The sequence below is a fragment of the Lissotriton helveticus genome, chromosome 3_1 (genome assembly GCF_964261635.1).
Source record: "Lissotriton helveticus chromosome 3_1, aLisHel1.1, whole genome shotgun sequence".
Taxonomy (NCBI): Eukaryota; Metazoa; Chordata; class Amphibia; order Caudata; family Salamandridae; genus Lissotriton; species Lissotriton helveticus.
The window spans coordinates 972,734,492-972,755,208 of record NC_136061.1 but is presented as its reverse complement, the minus strand read 5'-3'; positions in this window follow the sequence as shown (position 1 = coordinate 972,755,208).

Here is a 20,717-nt window from a genome sequence, read left to right as displayed (position 1 = left end):
ATCATCTACCACCCTCCTGGGGACAACCTCACGTTCTCCCAACAACTCATGGACATTATCTCAATCAACTCAGGCCGGCAAAACACACAAATTTACTTTGGAGACTACAATCTTCACTGGAATGATGGTAGTGACGCAGTGGTCAATAGCCTCAAAAACTACCTTAGCGCCTCCGACCTCACTCAAATTTGCAACAGCCCGACCCATGACAAAGGATCTATCCATGACCTTATCATCTCCAAAGAAGGCACTATTCAACTTGATTCAATCCAACCCTGTGACTGGTCAGATCACCATACTGTCACCTTCTACATTAACGAAAAAGTTAAACGGATCCCGGTCCAATCCTCCAAGCCCAAAGTTTGGAAAAGAGACTTGAAGAATCTCAAGCCAAACGCCGTACCCCCTTACAGCTGCAATCTCCTACTTCCCCCGTCCGACGTTACGGACGTTCAGTGCTTAACTGACCAATATCTCAACGCTATGACCTCAATAATCAATGAGGCTGCACCGATGCAACTGAAAAGAGACACCTCCAAGATCTCTAACCCTTGGTACGACGGGAGTCTCAATGAAGACAGACAGGCCATGCGAATGGCAGAGCGCACATGGAGATCTGTTCCCTCGGCACAGCACCTAAAAATTCTGAAGAAAAAGAGAAACGCATACTTCAGGAAAATAAAGCGCTCAAAGTCAGACTTCTTCAGACTCCAGCTCGACCAAGCAAAAAACCGTCAAAGAAAATTGTTCGAGCTGATTCGATCCCAATACAAGGAACAACCCCAAGCAGTCGACACTATGGGCAATGCACCTTCCTGTGAAGACTTCTCTGCTTTCTTTAAACAAAAAACTGACAACATAAGGAGCGATCTCCTCATTGACGCAAACCTCTACTCCAAACACCCCCTGCATAACACCCAATGAACCAAAAAACAATGCAACATGGTCATCCTTTGACACATACTCTGAAGAAGAAATTGGCAATCTACTCAGCACCCTGAAAACATCAAATCACCTCAGTGACCCTCTTCCCGCTAACGCTGTAAAAGACTTCACCCCGTTTATCCTTCCACTCTGGACTAAAATTATCAATAGCTCACTTCAGCAAGGAATGATACCTGACTCCCTCAAAGTGGGACAAGTAACACCTTTACTCAAGAAACCAACAGCAGACCCCACTGATCTAAACAACTACCGCCCTATCACCAACATTCCCACTCTTGCCAAACTGTTGGAGAAATGCGTTCAACTACAATTGACAAAGCACATAGAACAGTTTGATCTCCTCAACCCTCATCAATCAGGCTTCCGAGCAGGGCACAGTACCGAAACTGCTATGACTCACATAATTGACGATGCCCTCCAAATCTTAGATCACAATGACTCATGCCTGCTTATCCTTCTTGACCTCTCTTCGGCATTCGACACTGTGAAACATGAGAACTTACTGGAACTTTTAAAGACAAGAATGGGTCTCTCAGGGACTGTTCTTCAGTGGTTCACCTCATTTCTTCACAACAGATCTCAGAAATTCAAGAGCAACAACTTGATGTCCTCCCCAGTACCTGTATCATTAGGTGTACCTCAAGGATCCTGCCTATCCCCTACTTTGTTCAACTTAGTTATGGAACCTCTCACCTCCTTGCTACAAGCTTCCAATGTACACTTCCACATGTACGCCGATGACACTCAATTGTACCTCAAACTACAATCTCCCAAAGACATCATGCGTCTGAACTCAACGATCAGAAGCACCCAAGCATGGCTGGCCGATAACCACCTCAAACTCAATGCTATGAAAACTGAGTTCCTTCTGATCTCACCTCCCGTGAAAATATCTACCACTCAAACTTGGCTTAAACACCTAACTGCACTCAATGTCCAGCCGACCATCGTGGACTCAGCAAAATCTCTAGGCATAACACTTGACGCCAATCTCAACATGCAACAGCATATCAGCAAGGCAACTAAGGGAGCGAACTTCCAAATAAATACCTTGAGGAAACTCAAACCCTTCCACCCAGCCAAAGACTTTCAAACTGCAGTACAAGCGCTAATCATCCCTCGCATAGACTACCGCAGCATCGCCCTCTGCGGCCTCCCCCTAACTACAACTGCACCCCTGAGAGCCTCACTAAACACGGCAGCGAGACTCATCACTGGATCAAAAAAACATTCACATATCACCCCTGACTTCAAGTCCCTGAACTGGCTGCCTTTTGAAGCCAGAATACACCTGAAAATTGCCTGCTTGACACACAAGGCTATACACCTGAACTCACCCAGCTACCAATTTCAGGCGGCCCGAGATCCACCAGAAGCGCAAAGAATCTTCTGCTGAAACCTCGAAGATTCCGGAAGGAAAGACCTTACAAACGCTCCTTCTCAGGAATGGCGCCGAGGATCTGGAACTCACTACCTCCTGAAACCAGGCTCATCCCCTCCTCTTTTCTTTTTAAGAAAGAAGTTAAAGCTATCCTCATGGCTAAATACACCTGAATTCCCACCCCCAATCTTTTAAGACTCTGCGTCGATCTGTACTCGTGCTCGATCCATTTGCACAGCTGTTTTGTTTTACCTGTATTACCGACCTTCCCGATTGTTATTACTCCCTCCTATCTGTATTTTATGCTCCCTGATGTACCCACCCTCCCTTGCATATGTAAAGCGCTCTGTTATCTGCAAAGATCTTGTTCGCGCTATATAAAACTTTCAAAATAAATAAATAAATAAATAAAATGGATTATGGAGAAAAAACAAACTTTGTCTTCGTAGACGAGTCCCCTCAAGTGGGACTGAAATAACTGACTGACTACATGCTTGCTGATTGTTGACAGACCTACTTCTGAAATTCACGGGAGAGGCTGCCCTGTGGGCCCCCACTTTCCGAAGAAGATGCGGACAAAAAGTAGAACAGGTAATGAATAATGAGAAGATGGCATGCAGTGGACAGCAATGGCTGTCTGTCTCTGTTGAAACCAATTGCTGTTTGTTTTTTGTGAACAGCGCAATTTTCCATGTTTTGAATATACCAGTATTGCAGGTTTTTGGGGGTTTCTTTGGGGGTGTTCTAGATTTGCGGTGCTGGGTCGGGGGGTCTGGGAGCACTGCTGGCACAGTCTAATGTTGATTGCATTTGTTTTTCAGGAAATCCATGGTGGAAAAGGGGAGTTAGGGCCTAGCTGCACAGCGCATTTGGACTGAATTCCAGGTTGGCCCGACATTTGCTAAGTCTCACTTTTTACGGTTTTGCTTTTTGGCTGTTTGGGGGTGTTAAACTTGTTTCCGCCTGGGTTGACGGGTCTGGGGGCATTGCTAGGAAAGTCTAATACCGGATAAAAGTGTTTTGGATAAAATACATGGTGAAAAAGGTTTCACTTTTTAGAGTTTTCGCTCACTTTCGTGTTTCTGGGGGCCTGTTTGGGGGGTTCCTGGTGTTTGGGGTGGGTTTGGGGTCTTTTAGCAATGCTGGGTATGGATACTTTTGATTGCAAGAGGTTTGAAGCAAATCCATGGTGGCAAAGGGGAGTTAGGGCCTAGCTGCAGAGCCCGCGTTGAGTGATTTTGGAAATGTGCCTAAAAATGTCTAAGTCCCCATTTTTGTATTTTTGCTTTTTGGCTGTTTGGGGGTCTTCTACTTGTTTTTGCCTGGGTTGACGGGTCTGGGGGCATTGCTGGGAAGGTCTAGTACCGGATAAAAGTGGTTTGGAGAAAATCGGAGGTGAAAATGTTTTTGCGTTTTTGCTCACTTGCTTGTCTTTGGGGTGCTGTTTGGGGGGGTTCCTGGTGTTTGGGGGTGGGTTTTGGGGTCTGGGAGCACTGCTGGCACAGTCTAATTTTGATTGCATTTGTTTTCCAGGAAATCCATGGTGGAAAACGGGAGTTATGGCCTAGGTGCACAGCGCGCTTGGAGTGATTTTGGAATGAGGCCTAAATATTTCTAAGTGTGAGTTTTTCCGGTTTTGCTTTTTGCCTGTTTGGGGGTGTTAAACTTGTTTCCGCCTGGGTTGACGGGCCTGGGGGCATTGCTAGGAAGGTCTAATACCGGATAAAAGTGTTTTGGAGAAAATCCGTGCTGAAAAAGTTTTTCACTTTACAGAGTTTTCACTCACTTTTGTGTTTTTGGGGGCCTGCTTGGGGGGGTTCCTGGTGTTTAAGGGGGATGGGGGGGGGCTTGGAGCAACGCTGGGTATGGATAGTTTTGATTGCAAGTGGTTTGAAGAAAATCCATGGTGGCAAAGGGGAGTTAGGGCCTAGCTGCAGAGCGCGCGTGGAGTGATTTTGGAAATGTGCCTAAAAAGTTCTGTCCCCATTTTTGTATTTTTGCTTTTTGGCTGTTTGGGGGTCTTCTACTTGTGTTTGCCTGGGTTGACGGGTCTGGGGGCATTGCTGGGAAGGTCTAATACCGGATAAAAGTGTTTTGGAGAAAATCGGAGGTGAAAATGTTTTTGCGTTTTTGCTCACGTGCTTGTCTTTGGAGTGCTATTTGGGGGCGTTCCTGGTGTTTGGGGGTGGGTTTTGGGGTCTGGGAGCACTGCTGGCACAGTCTAATGTTGATTGCATTTGTTTTTCAGGAAATCCATGGTGGAAAACGGGAATTATGGCCTAGCTGCACAGCGCGCTTGGAGTGATTTTGGAATGAGGTCTAAATATTTCTGTGTGAGTTTTTCCGGTTTTGCTTTTTGCCTGTTTGGGGGTCTTCTACTTTTTTCCGCCTGGGTTGACGGGTCTGGGGGCATTGCTAGGAAGGTCTAATACCGGATAAAAGTGTTTTGGATAAAATACATAGTGAAAAAGTTGTTCACTTTTTAGAGTTTTCGCTCACTTTCGTGTTTTCGGGGGCCTGCTTGGGGGTGTTCCTGGTGTTTGGGGGTGGGTTGGGGGTCTTGGAGCAACACTGGGTATGGGTAGTTTTGATTGCAAGTGGTTTGGAGAAAATCAATGGCGGCAAAGGGGAGTTAGGGCCTAGCTGCAGAGCTCGCACGGAGTGATTTTGGAATGAGGCCAAAATAATTCTCTCACTTTTTGCGGTTTTGCTTTTTGGCTGTTTGGGGGTGTTAAACTTGTTTCCGCCTGGGTTGACGGGTCTGGGGGCATTGCTAGAAAGGTCTAATACCGGATAAAAGTGTTTTGGAGAAAATCGGAGGTGAAAAAGTTTTTGCGTTTTTGCTCACTTGCTTGTCTTTGGGGTGCTGTTTGGGGAAGTTCCTGGTGTTTGGGGTGGGTTTTGGGGTCTGGGAGCACTGCTGGCACAGTCTAATTTTGATTGCATTTGTTTTCCAGGAAATCCATGGTGGAAAACGGGAGTTATGGCCTAGCTGCACAGCGCGCTTGGAGTGATTTTGGAATGAGGCCTAAATATTTCAAAGTGTGAGTTTTTCCGGTTTTGCTTTTTGCCTGTTTGGGGGTGTTAAACTTGTTTCCGCCTGGGTTGACGGGCCTGGGGGCATTGCTAGGAAGGTCTAATACCGGATAAAAGTGTTTTGGAGAAAATCCGTGCTGAAAAAGTTTTTCACTTTACAGAGTTTTCACTCACTTTTGTGTTTTCGGGGGCCTGCTTGGGGGGGTTCCTGGTGTTTAAGGGGGATGGGGGGGGGCTTGGAGCAACGCTGGGTATGGATAGTTTTGATTGCAAGTGGTTTGAAGAAAATCCATGGTGGCAAAGGGGAGTTAGGGCCTAGCTGCAGAGCGCGCGTGGAGTGATTTTGGAAATGTGCCTAAAAATTTCTGTCCCCATTTTTGTATTTTTGCTTTTTGGCTGTTTGGGGGTCTTCTACTTGTGTTTGCCTGGGTTGACGGGTCTGGGGGCATTGCTGGGAAGGTCTAATACCGGATAAAAGTGTTTTGGAGAAAATCGGAGGTGAAAATGTTTTTGCGTTTTTGCTCACGTGCTTGTCTTTGGGGTGCTATTTGGGGGCGTTCCTGGTGTTTGGGGGTGGGTTTTGGGGTCTGGGAGCACTGCTGGCACAGTCTAATGTTGATTGCATTTGTTTTTCAGGAAATCCATGGTGGAAAACGGGAATTATGGCCTAGCTGCACAGCGCGCTTGGAGTGATTTTGGAATGAGGTCTAAATATTTCTGTGTGAGTTTTTCCGGTTTTGCTTTTTGCCTGTTTGGGGGTCTTCTACTTTTTTCCGCCTGGGTTGACGGGTCTGGGGGCATTGCTAGGAAGGTCTAATACCGGATAAAAGTGTTTTGGATAAAATACATAGTGAAAAAGTTTTTCACTTTTTAGAGTTTTCGCTCACTTTCGTGTTTTCGGGGGCCTGCTTGGGGGTGTTCCTGGTGTTTGGGGGTGGGTTGGGGGTCTTGGAGCAACACTGGGTATGGGTAGTTTTGATTGCAAGTGGTTTGGAGAAAATCAATGGCGGCAAAGGGGAGTTAGGGCCTAGCTGCAGAGCTCGCACGGAGTGATTTTGGAATGAGGCCAAAATAATTCTGTCTCACTTTTTGCGGTTTTGCTTTTTGGCTGTTTGGGGGTGTTAAACTTGTTTCTGCCTGGGTTGACGGGTCTGGGGGCATTGCTAGAAAGGTCTAATACCGGATAAAAGTGTTTTGGAGAAAATCGGAGGTGAAAAAGTTTTTGCGTTTTTGCTCACTTGCTTGTCTTTGGGGTGCTGTTTGGGGAAGTTCCTGGTGTTTGGGGTGGGTTTTGGGGTCTGGGAGCACTGCTGGCACAGTCTAATGTTGATTGCATTTGTTTTTCAGGAAATCCATGGTGGAAAACGAGAGTTATGGCCTAGCTGCACAGCGCACTTGGAGTGATTTTGGAATGAGGCCTAAATATTTCTAAGTGTGAGTTTTTCCGGTTTTGCTTTTTTGCCTGTTTTGGGGTCTTCTACTTTTTTCCGCCTGGGTTGACGGGTCTGGGGGCATTGCTAGGAAGGTCTAATACCGAATAAAAGTGTTTTGGATAAAATACATGGTGAAAAAGTTTTTCACTTTTCAGAGTTTTCACTCACTTTCGTGTTTTCGGGGGCCTGCTTGGGGGGGTTCCTGGTGTTTGTGGGTGGGTTTTGGGGTCTTGGAGCAACGCTGGGTATGGATACTTTTGATTGCAAGAGGTTTCAAGCAAATCCATGGTGGCAAAGGGGAGTTAGGGCCTAGTTGAAGAAAGCGTTTGACACTATTTTTAACTTATGGCTCATTAGGGTTAGCAGTATTGCATGTGTTTGGGTTGTTCGAGATTTTGGCAACTGGGTTCTGGGGTCTACTCTTGGAGCACTTGTCGAGAAATGTCTAATTTTGGTTGCAAGTGGTTTGAAGAACATCCATGGTGAGAAAGGGGGGATTTGGGCCTACTTTACGTTCAAAGTACGTTTTGTCACCATTTTCCACTAGGCCTCAGACAGGTAGCAGTATCGCACGTTTTTGGGGTCTCATTGGGGGTATTCTGCATTTTAGCATCTGTGTTTAAGGGTCTGGGAGCACTGCTGGGAAGATCTCATTTTCTTCTAAAATCGTAGTTTACACTACACCTAGCTTGAGGGGAAAGATCCGCAAAATTCGCCAATACTTATTTATCCTTCAAAAGGAGACTCAGAGTACGCCCTTTCGAAACTATTGTACTGTCGATTCTGAAACTGAAAGTGTGACTTTTTGCACTACACAGCGTACGTACCTTATATTTTTTTATCGCTGGTGTTTTAATATCACTTCCTGTTTTTCCATCAACATTTACAGGGCGGCTTTCCCCCTGTGCAATGGAACAAAGGATGAAGTCAGGCTTCACATTAGCGACCCGCAATTCAGCATCCGCCAGGCAGGCAGTGGACAGGGTGTCTTCTGGTCACCAACATTGATCGACGGAGCGTCAGATGGAACGGAGGAGTACCGCAAATAAGAGGAATGGCTTGATGCATGCAACTTCCCAAATTCAACAGGACAAGTACAACAACATACAGTAACAGTATCCATTCATTTCTACTTATCTTTTAAGTAATGTTATTGCTGTGAACTTCTATGAGTCTGACTCTGCATTTCTTTGCTCTCTGCTTCTAAATTCATCCCTCCAGCCATTGTATAGTTTTACTTTGCTATTTTTCAAACTAATTTAATGAACAAAGTGTTTCTCCGAGTGCAGAGATAGGCAAGTGAAAACGCATAATTACTGCAGCCCTGTACTGTCGCATTCTTTCATTCATTAGAAACTACTACTTAGTTAAAGTAACCTCACCATCCATTTAGCAATCAACTTCATGCCTCCAGAAGTGCATGCACTTCCTTTATGCCCCTTAAAATATTTATGGATATCTTCGTATCCAAAGATTTGTTTATCTTCATTTGTTGTTTGTCCATGCTGTGTTTCTTTTTCCTCTCTCAACAAAACTTTCCCAAAAAACCCCATTCCCATCCAATTTCCAAACCCTAACCCTCTTCCCCCGGGCTGTGTGGTTTTCATTGATGTGTGAGTAAATGACAGCAATAATTTCACACACTTGCTGGGGAGGATAAGGTCATAGCAACTGAAAATGAATTACATTTCAAGGCTGGTGAAGGAATCGAAGGATATATTCTTACTCAGCTTGACACAGACCCATGACTATTGGCAAATCAAAGCAGATTTTCATGGGCGCCATGAAATGGATTGATCATGAAGAACATCCTCCTCCTACACGTGGCAAATGATTACGCTGCTGTGTCCTTCACTTTCAGTACTATTTCTTGTAGTAGTAGCCAATGTCAAATTCCACGCAAGTAGTAATTATACTTTCAATACTTTAGCATTTGTAAGGCTACATTTTGGCACTGTTCTACTGTACTGTCACGTGCTATAGTATCTATCGTACCGTTCTAATGCTCCGCTAAGGCCAATCAAGGTTTCAATTTCTTTTTTTTCATATGCTGCAACTGCCACTGTGTACCACCACTAGTACCACCGCAATGATGCCATTTCAACCGCCAAGGATTGCCAACCTTAATCGCCATTTGCCATGCAGCCAGCCCTGTGCTTAGCCCTAATTTCAAACACGAATTACAGGTAAGATAAGCGTTTGGGGGGAGGAAGAATAATGGAGTAGTATGAGAGACGAGAGACTGGCGGTAGTACTAGTAAAGTCCTAGTACAATTGAATTCCCTAACTCTGTGAGAGGCACTTACTTTTGTAAACATTTGGGCAATTACTTACACAATTTGAATCAAGAAGCCACTTAAGTTTCCGGAAAACAAACTTCCAGTTAACCCCCCCCCAGCCTCAACTGCAGTAAAAACACGTATGCTATGTTTAAGTTGAAAGTAATAATTATTTATATCCCTAACAAAAATAAACTATCCCGCAAGACCCGACCCACCCCCCCTCCCTAACCCCAAAGAATGTCCGTGAAATAAAAAGTCCCCAAAGTCCAAAAAACCCAATTCCCACCCCCCAAAAGTCTTTAAAAAAGGGGCAAGGGACAGTCTCTCTTTCTCCAATGCCGCCGGTGGCGTACTTTCTGGGCCAGGTGGTCATGCTCCTTGCGGAGGTTCTGGAGCAGGATTCTCAGTTTCTTCTGCTCCTGCTCAAGGTAGGACACCCTGAGTGTTAGGTGGTGCACGTGTGCCTTGCACCTGCTGTGGGGGGCAGCTGATTTCTTGGCTGCTTGGCGGTGGCGGGTGGCTGCGGTACCACGGCTCCGTACAGCTGGAGGCCTGCGCTGACTGGCTGACCCAGGGAGCGCGGAGGAGGATGCAGCTGTCCCTGTGGATGTTGTGGTGGTCGGCGACTGCGTTTCCCCCTCCTTCTGGGCCACCAGCCGCCGATATTCGGCGACAGTCGCCTCCAGTTTCCGTTGCCGGGCCCGTCTAGCCAGCTCCTTCCGTGACAGTTTGGAAGGAGCATCTATATGAAGAAAGAAAAACATAGTCTGTAACCAATGCTCTTTAAGATTAACACAAAATAATTAGGCAGAAAATTGTGTCACAGTAGAACTAGCAACTTGCAAGCACCGTACATAACATTTGTGGCCTGTATCTATCTAACCTCACACTTCTTCAGCCTTGCTCTAACATTAGTGGGAGTTTTAGGAATCAATTCTATGAGCACTATGGACTCACTACATTAGAGTCGACTATGACAGTACACCAGTCTTATTCTTCTTCTTCTCTCTTGTTTAGCGAAATTGGTACGTAAACTTCTGGAAGCCGGCATAATGCCAGCGCAGTCAACTTGCACCCGAGAAAAACAGACGCACGCCATGATGACACAGGCTTGCGTTACTGTAACAGTCCAGTACATGCAGGTGGTGAAGCTCTTACTTTTCTATTACGGGTGGCACTGAGAATACTCTGTTACAAGGGCTACTGCTTAATTAATTTAACTTTCACCCTACAGTGCCAATGACTACTAGAAAAGGAAAATGAAGAAGATAAATATTATGATTATCTATCCCTTCACAGGAAATGTATTTGATCACTTATGGGATGACTTTAGGTGCTTTGTTTTTTATTGAGTGAACACTGATAGGCCACACATGAATGACAGAGTTGTACTAAAATTATTAGCAGACGTAGTGAGTGGTCCCCATAATCTCCGGATATATGCTGTGCTTGCAATACAAAGTACTGCTAGTATTCATGGTAGTATTCGGAAAAATTACAACTTCTTTTCCTTGCCTTTCCTACACTGGAACGGACGTGCGGGTGCGGTGTTACATGCTCTTCAAAGTAACACTTAGTTCATCCAGTGACCGTCTACTCTCTCTACATACACATATGCTATCTATGAGTCAGATAGTACCATGATCCAGGCATCCATCCATTCAAAGTAAATGTCAATCATTCTTCTTAATGTCTCAAGTGGACAAACCTTACTTTTTCTCACGGGAAAATAACATTTTCATTTTATTTTGGAAACCGCAAGCCATGCATCCGTGCTTGACTTGCATTCGAATTTCAACCAAAGGATATATTGCGCACACATACAGTTTCTGTTTCACCCACCCAGGCAGTCCTCTTTCCTTTCTCCTTCCACCCATCCTTGCTTCATCCTTCAACCGGCCATGCATCCTATTCCCAGCCACCTCGGGCAGCATTGAAAAACACGTATCATTCTTTGCCAGTCATCATTACTTTTAACTCGCTCGTCCACCCACACTTACTTACACCCTTCTTTCCCTTTTCCTTCATCCCATCCATTAAGTTAATCTCTGATCTGACTTGGATTCTCGAAAAAACTTTCACAGCTGAGTTGAAGTCAATTTAGAGGAGGCTACTACCTGGTTAATAAAAACTTAGTTCTAAATTTGTAAGTCTTCTTAACAGTACAGTATACTTGTACTGTACAACATATACACCCGTGCAGAGAGCACACTCTGCAGTCTGCTATCTCAATAAGTAAGGAATATAATAGTTTACCACTGTCCGCCACTACCGTGGCATCCCCCACAGCAGCTTCCGCTGGCTGTTGCACCGCCTCCGCCCCAGGAGTGCCCACCTCCGCGCTGGCCCCGGCACCGGTGGATGGTTGTGCCGATGTTCCGCCTAGAAAATACATTTCAGACTCTTAGATGCCATATACACCACTCCCTAGTATTTTGTCTAGGAATGAAAAAATGTCACTACGACTACACAAACAAATGTAATCATTTGTGACTGTCTAGTGAAAACTAAAAATTGCACTTTTTTTCAAGGAAGGGTGTTGCTTGTCTTGCTACAGTTTTTGGCACAACTGATGAATGCTTGCTTTTTAACATGCACCGTTTTTCTCATAACAAACGGAAGCTTCCCTTCTAAGAACAAGAGCAACATCAGATCATCATCACTAGGACGGAGTCAGCAACGATTCAGCACCACAAAGAAGATTTGAAGTTCCAACCAGGTGAGGGCTCGCCCACAATTAATGTGTGACATCACTAAGCACTTTTCCATTTTCAATACACCGTTTGATTTTAATAAATGTTTTTACTTTTAATAAAGCTTTAAAACTTACATAGACTCTGTGTTTTTTAGTCATGAGTGAGTGAGCGAAAGGGTTTGCAATTTGCAAGCATGAGTCCGTGGCTCTGACAGTTCTGGACTCTGACTCCATAGTCTTATGTCCTGGGTTGGATAATCATCATTGGGGATCAATCATCGATGAATTAGGGAGCTAAATGACTCTGTCACACTAGCTAGTCAGTAAGGAGATGGGGGGTTCAAATTCTGTTATGACTGAGGTATGTGGAAAGTCTAACTGCGCCTATAATAATTGATAAACAATGCACTATTTAGTGTCCATAGTTCTGTTTGTGCAGAATTGTCCCTGCAACAATAGTAGTATGGATTGTCCTCCTATCCAATCAAATAGTAAACTAGTATCTTATTCTTTCTTGGTGGTCATTGACAGTTTCTTGTTGGGAATTGTCAAAGCATAAACATTTAGAAGACTTCAAAAGACATATGGACAACCCAGAGGACTGCACTCAGTGCATAGAGCTATTGATGAATAGAATGGGAGTTTCGTTTAACACCTTTTGCCAACTGTGCAAGCTTAGTTAGCTACACAGACAGACTAATAATAATAACCTAGTAGTACCACAGGGAGTCATAGTAGAGGCAGGATAAGAATTTAGAAACAGTCTACAAGAAGATCAAAGACGATGTAGGAAAAATCGAATGAGGAACGTTAGTAAAAAATAGGTATTCTAAAAGGTAGGGAAGTATAATTATTAATATTAACATGAAAACTTACTGGGGCCAGCAGAGGAGCCCTCGCCGGACCGATCCTGGCCTTCCTGGTCCTCGTCCACCGGCGCCGCTACCTCCTCCTCCTCTGTCCTCTTGCCCTGGGGGGAGCTGATGTACAACATGAAAGAAAGACCCAAACATGGATGATTGTTGTCAACCAAATCAAACATTTCAAAAGAACAATAACAAATTATTTCGGGGAAATAGCAAATAGACAACAATTGCACTACATTTATTGACCTATCTGGTGTGGTCTACTAGGATATTAGTATTGCTGGATTCGCGGACCGTCGACTTGGAAAGTTATGTAACTCACTAAACCAACTACAAAAAGGTTCAACTAGGACTGGCAGGCAGCACTCCGCAGCACGCGAAGTGACAGACAAAGTCCATCGTGATTGCAGACCAGTGAGAACACTAAAAAGTAAGTTTCCAACTACATAACCAGTCATTAAAATACTCAAACTATCAATCCACCACCACTCTTATTAGTGGCAGGTGTACAAAGGAAGGACTGGACTTGAGTCTCTAGGGGCAGATTTACAAGTCCCTTGCGGCTCTTTTGCTCCGTCGTTGCGTGACTTTTGTGACTCAGCGGCAGCGCAAAAGGGGTGCCATGGTGCGCGGTATATTAACAACGTGACGCATCTGGGAGATGCATCATGTTGTAAAGCCCTGCGCCATCAGGGGGCGTTCCGGAGCAAGGGAGGGCGTTCCTGCGCAGGAACGCATCCTAAAAGTGGCTGAGTGAAATCTACAAGATTTCACTCAGTCACTTTTAGGCCAATGCTGCGTCACTCTAAACCCTGCGGCTGCTTGAAGCAGACGTACAGCTTGACGTAGCATTGGGGAGATAGAGTACCCAAGAGCATTGCTGGAGCTGCGTCGTGGTTGCGACGCTGACTTTAGGGCACAGATGCGTGACGCTTCTGTGTTTTTTTTGCCCCAGGGTGCGCCGCATTGTAAATGCGGCGCACCATGGGTGGTGGAGGCGTGGCGCACAATTACTGGCGCATCCCTGCTAATTTGCAGGGATGCGCCAGTAATTGTAAATCTGCCCCATGGTGTCTAGCATTACGCAGTTCTGTAAAGTACACTCATACATAATTACTCAGGCCAATGAAATGAACACAAAAAATCGAAAACAAATAAGCATAGTAGCACCGCCACTGAGCAGGAGAGCAGTGCACCTGAAATGCAATCACAGAACATTTTGAAACATAATTTACCTACAATGTAATCGGCAGCATTATTGCTCTTCGGAAACAAAAAAATGTTTGCAATATGATAACACATAGAGCAGGAGAAAACAGAGTAGTGATTAAATACCTACTACTACTCACTAAGCCCGGGGATCTCGACGCCTAGCAGGTCGAGCAGGTCATGTTCACGGTCCAGGATATCGGACCACCGGTGCATGGCCTGGCTGTAGGTGCGCCGGACCCGAGACTGCCGATACATGGCCCGGCACACCTTCCCCCACAGCTGCCGACGCTCCCGGAGCCCGTACCCGCCAGCGATACTGCCGCCTGCCGCGATGGTCTTGGGGAGGCGGCGTTGGACATAAAAAATCAGTGCGGCCACCTCCTCCGCGCTAAAGATCTCCCGGACTGTGACGTTCTCCCCCCGCAATCGCCCTCATGGGAGCCGGGTACGGGGTGCGGGACTCTTCCCCTTCTCCTTCTCGGCTCCCTTTGCCATAGTCCTGTACAGCAGAAAGAAAAAAAAGGAAAGAATAGGGAAAAAGTAAAGTAAACATGTTTTTTTAAAAAGTAGCTTTAAAAGTAACGAAAAGTTGAAAAAAACACAAAATATAGATCTAGAAAAAAAGAGGGATAGATATAGATTAGAAAAGATTAAAAAAAAGTCCAAAGAAACAAGGGATTGCACAGATGAAAGGAAGATTAGAAAGCATGCACAGAACCATAGCAATGAATGAAAAACAAGATGGCAGCGCCCATTGAGGACCGCGTGGGTACGTTCGCGCGATATTTCCCTTGCGAGCACGGTAAAACGCCCGCGATCACGTAATCGCGTACCGCATACGACGCGAGCATGCAACTAGCGGCCGTAAACGGAAACACGTCACGCAAACAAGATGGCTGCGCCCATACACGACCGCATGGGCAACCTCGGGGTCGGTGCGCTGCAAGCGGTCCGCGAATAAGCAAAAAACCACGCGAACACGCAAAAAAAAGACATCCACAAATTCGCACGAATTTGCAGATTGCAAGTTCGATTTCGCACAAATTCGTGCCCCGCGAATCTCGCGAAATGGCAGAAAATTTTTGGGGGGAAAACTGAAAGCACTTAGCAGGTGCAAAAGTTCAAGCTAATTTGTAACCATTCCCTGTAGTGTTTCCTGAGGGGCCCCTCCAGAGTTCAGTTGCCTACTTGCAACTATTCTCTGACCCTGCTCTGACCCTCAAAGCAGGGTCAGAGAATAGTTACAAGTATGGCACAATGCTCCTGTAAAAAAAATAACTGCAACAGGAAGCACTTACAGCTAAGGAAGCAGGTGCCAGACTTGAAGCACAAATTCAGTGACACATTAACCAGCCCCAAATTAATTCATCTCAGTTGAGGCTGGGCAGGTGTGCTTTCCCCCCATAATCTACAGTGGTGAACAAGAGGGTGGTAGGGTGAACCAGAGGGTGACAGTGGTGAACCAGAGGGTGGCAGTGGTGAGTGCTGAACCGGAGGGTGGCAGGGGTGAACCAGAGGGTGGCAGTGGTGAACCAGAGGGTGACAGTGGTGAACCAGAGGGTGCTGTGATGAACCAGAGGTTGGCAGTGATGAACCAGAGGGTGGCAGTGTAGAACCAGAGGGTGGCAGTGATGAACCAGAGGGTGACACTGGTGAACCAGAGGGTGCTGTGATTAACCAGAGGGTGGCAGTGATGAACCAGAGGGGGACAGTGATGATCCAGAGGGTGGCAGCGGCAAACCAGAGGGTGGCAGTGATGAACCAGAGGGTGGCAGTGGTGAGTGCTGAACCTGAGGGTGGCAGGGGTAAACCAGAGGGTGTCAGTGGGGAATCAGAGGGTGCTGTGATGAACCAGAGGGTGGCAGTGATGAACCAGAGGGTGGCAGTGGTGAACCAGAGGGTGACAGGGGTGAACCAGAGGGTGACAGTGGTGAACCAGAGAGTGGCAGTGGTGAACCAGAGGGTGACAGTGGTGAACCAGAGGGTGCTGTGCCCATACACGACCGCATGGGTAACTTCGCCGTGCTAGCAGCTCGCGAACACGCACAAAGCCCCGCAAACACGCAAAAAAAAACTGCGAACACGCAAAAACCCCAAAATTCACAATTTCGCACGAATTCGCGAATTATGCGGATCGCGAATGCTTAGATTATAGAGCACTCAATAATGTTACAAGTAAAAACCGGTACTCTCTACCACTCATACCCTCTCTCCTTGATTAAATTAAAGAGTCTAAAATATTCACCAAATTGGATTTGCGAGGAGCCTACCATTTAGTGAGAATTAAGGAAAGGGAACAGTGGAAAACAGCTTTCAGTGCCAAGTTTGATTTATTTGAATATTTTGTAATGCCTTTCGATTATGTAATGCTCCCTCGGCCTTTCAGTTTTTTATCAACGAAGTTCTAAAGGATATGTTGGATCTCTTTGTGATTGATATATAAATTATATTTTGATTTATTCTTCATTGATACAAGAGCGTGAGATCCATGTTAGGAGAGTCCTTGAACGCTTATGAGACAATCATCTAGACTGCAAATTAGAGAACTGTCAATTCCATACCTCTCAGGTCAGCTTCCTTGGATTCATTGTGTCTCCCCAAGGAATCATATGGACCCACAGAAAGTTGAAGGTATCACACGTTGGCAGGCCCCAAAGAGTTTTACAGACATTCAGAGTTTTCTTGGCTTTGACAACTTTTACAGATGCTTTATTAGTAATTTCTCTGACCTAGTCTCCCCGATTACTAAGCTCCTAGAAGAGGGGATCAAGTTTCAGTGGACATCAACTGCTGAGGAAACTTTCTTTAAGCTGAAAGAAGCATTCACTCAAGCACCCATACTGAGACATCCTGATCCTTCTCGTCCTTTTGTGGTTGAGGCTGATGCTTCTCAAATAGTTGTAAGAGGGGTCCTGTTCCAAGTTGACCCAACCACCGGATGTCTTCATCCTGTAGCATATTACTCAAATAAATTAACACCTGCTGAATTGAACTATGCTATAGGAGACAAGGAATTGCTAGCTATAAAAAAGGCTTTTGAGGAGTGGAGACAGTATCTTTTAGAAGCCAACCATAGAATAACTGTCCTTACAGATCACCGTAATCTGCAGTTTCTTAAATCAGCCAGAGCTTTATCCATGTGACAACTGCAGTGGACGCAGTTCCTTAGTGATTATGACTTTATTATACAATTCCAGGCACAAAAGAAAAATGGGAAAGCAGATGCCCTGTCCCGTTTAGGTTATGAATTCGAGGAACCACAGAGCAAGCACCCCCGCATTATATCTAGGGAGCAAATAATCGGTGCTATTTGTTAGGAAAATGAGTTCTTGAAATCAGTTAAAGAGGCACAAGAATCCATAGAAATGGAAGAAGTAATGTGAACTCATGATGTCACTAAAATTCAGGATTTATTCTACGTTCAAGGGGGATTGGTTCTTCCTACTCATGAACTGCAGCAACAAGCATTAGAGTGGATTTACACCCATCTTCTTTCTGGTCATCCTGGGTATAAGAAAACTATGGAAAAAATGAAAAGAAACTTTTGGTGGCCCAATGTGGGGAATGATGCTAAAAATACATACAAACCTGCCATGTCTGTGCTCAAGGAAAGGTTTCACATCAGGCCCCTGCAGGATTGCTAAAACCCCTGCCCACTCCACCTAGCCCCTGGCAAACAGTGTTTATGGATTTAATTGTGGATTTATCGAAGACCGCTCGGGGAAACGCTGCTCTACTCGACGTGGTCGATTTATTAACTAATATGGCCCATTTTATCTTGCTGAAGGCAATCATCATCATCAAATATCTTTATTGCGGTTAAAACGAAACCATAAAAGATGCACAAACATTTTTAAAAAAACGTTTCAAAATTCCAAATCCGCTCCCATTTTTCCATAATTCATTATTCCTAATTGAAGATCCATCAGAGGCAATTGCAGTATTAAATTTAGGAGAAAACGTGTACCATTCATTAAGGTTAATACAATGGAATATCATAGACTTGATAGACTGAAGGCAATCCCAACATTTAAGGTGTTAAGTTCTTTGTTTGTCCAACACATGGTACGCTTCCATGGGTCTTCCCTCTGTTCTTGTATCTGATAGGGGTGCTCAATTTATTTCCAATTTCTGGAGAGGGATGGGTGCCCTATTACAAATAGATGTAAGATTGTTCTCTAGCCATCACCCTCAGATGGATGGCCAAACGGGGTAAATCAATGTTTTGAACAGTATATACGATGTCAATTCTTACACTCCTCATCAGACTGGGATACACTTACATGGGCAGCTGAATTTTCCTACAACAATAACTGCCACTGCCACTCCTCTACCGGTTATTCTCCTTTCAGTTGTACTTACGTTTTTCACCCTTGAACCATGCTCTCCCCGCTTTCTTCTTCCTGTCCTGCTCCTGCAGCTCTTGATATTGTAAAGAACTTACAAGAAATACATAAGACAGCAATAGTTAACTTAGAAAAGGCTAAAGCTAGTTACAAAGAAAGAGCGAATCTCGATAGACACACTGAGCCTATGTATGCCCTTGGAAATTAAGTATGGCTATCTACTAAGAACCTTGCCTTGAAAGGGCTTTGTAAATTCGAACCCGGATATATCGGTCCTTACAAGCTATGTAAGGTTATAAATCCTGTCGTTGTGAAATTAGACCTCCCTGCTGCATTAAAGATACAACCAGTGTTTCACATCTCTCTTTTAAAACCTGTGGAACCTGGCACACGTATCCCTGACCCTCCAGCTCCTGTAATCGTAGACAATGAACCTGAATATGAAGTCGGGCTATATTGACTCGAGAAGGGTAAGACATAAGCTCCAATATCTAATACGTTGAAAAGGTTATGGTATTGAAGAGCGTACTTGGGAACCAGCCAATCAAGTGCACGCCCCTCGTCCACTACGCTTGTTTCATAGAAGATATCCTAATAAACCCAAACCGGTGGGGGGGACCATAAGGGGAGTGTACTGTCAGAGTTGCCAGATACATACAACCGGCGAACTACAAACATTTCCGGCTCCCGTAACCGCACATGAGCGGGAGACGGCCAGAGAGCCCAAAAATGCTTAGATCCCGAGCAGAGATGCTTCGCGTTCCTGCTTCGAGTGAGAGTGTTATGCTTCCGGTTTCTAACCTGGCCTTCCCGCGATCCTTTTTTAGGTCTTGCCTGACCCAGCGCTTGCCTGGTCTGACCAGACCTTAAGTAAGAAGGGCTTTAAAAAATGCAACCGCCGGCTACAGCTTGCAGTGCATGCTCATTAAGCGCCCGCGATCACTTTCACTTTCGCCCGCAATCACTTTCGCGGCGCCCCTTTGATGTTCTCGTTCAAAGAACATCAAACCTCAAACATCAAAGTACATGTTGTTGTGTTAATGCTTTGCTGCTGCCCGTTTGACTTACAACGTGCTTTCTCTTTCCACAAACTCGATGTTTGTGTTCCTTTATTTTGAGATGCTTTTAGTATTACTGCCACACACACAACCACAACCACACACACAACCACACATACAATCACAACCACACACACGCACAACCACACACACAACCACACACACACACAACCACACACACACACACAACCACACACACAAAATCACAACCACACACACAACCACACATACAACCACACACACACACACACACAACCACACACACAACCACACACACACAACCACACACACACACAACATACACAACCACACACACAACCACAACCACACACATAACCACATGCACAACCACACACACAACCTCACCCAACCACACAACCACACACACAACCACACCCAACCACACACACATACCCAACCACAAACACACACACACACACACACACAACCACAACCACACACAAACAACCACAACCACACACAATCACACAAACAACCACACACACACACACAGAACCACACACACAACCACACACACAACCACACACACACAACCACACACAACCAAAACCACACACACAACCACATACACACAACCACACACACACAACCACAAGCACACACAACCACACACACAACCACAACTACACACAACCACAACCACACACACACTACCACACCCAACCACACACACACAACCACAAGCACACACACAACCACACCCAACCACACAACCACAAACACAACCACACACACAACCACACACACAACCACACACAACCACAACCACACACACACCACACACACACAACCAAACACTCAACCACACACACAACCACACACATAACCACACACAACCACACATACACACAACCACACACACACACACAACCAGACACTCAACCAAACACACACACAAACACAACCACACACACAACCACAACCACACACATAACCACACACACAGAACCACACACACACACACAACCACACAAACAACCACACAAACCACCACACACACACAACCACACACACAACCATACACACAACCACACACAGACATCCACACACACAACCACAACCACACACACAACCACACACCCAACCACACCTAACCACACATCTATACCCGCAACCACACCCACACACAAGCACACACACAACCACAACCACACACACACACACACACACACAACCACACACACAACCACACACACAACCACAACCACACACACACAACCACAACCACACACACACACACACACACACAACAACATACACAACCACACACACAATCACAACAACACATACAACCACATGCACAACCACACGCACAACCACACACACACACAACCTCACCCAACCACACAACCACACACACAACCACACACACATACCCAACAACACATACAACCACACACACACAGAACCACACACACAACCACACACACACACAACCACAC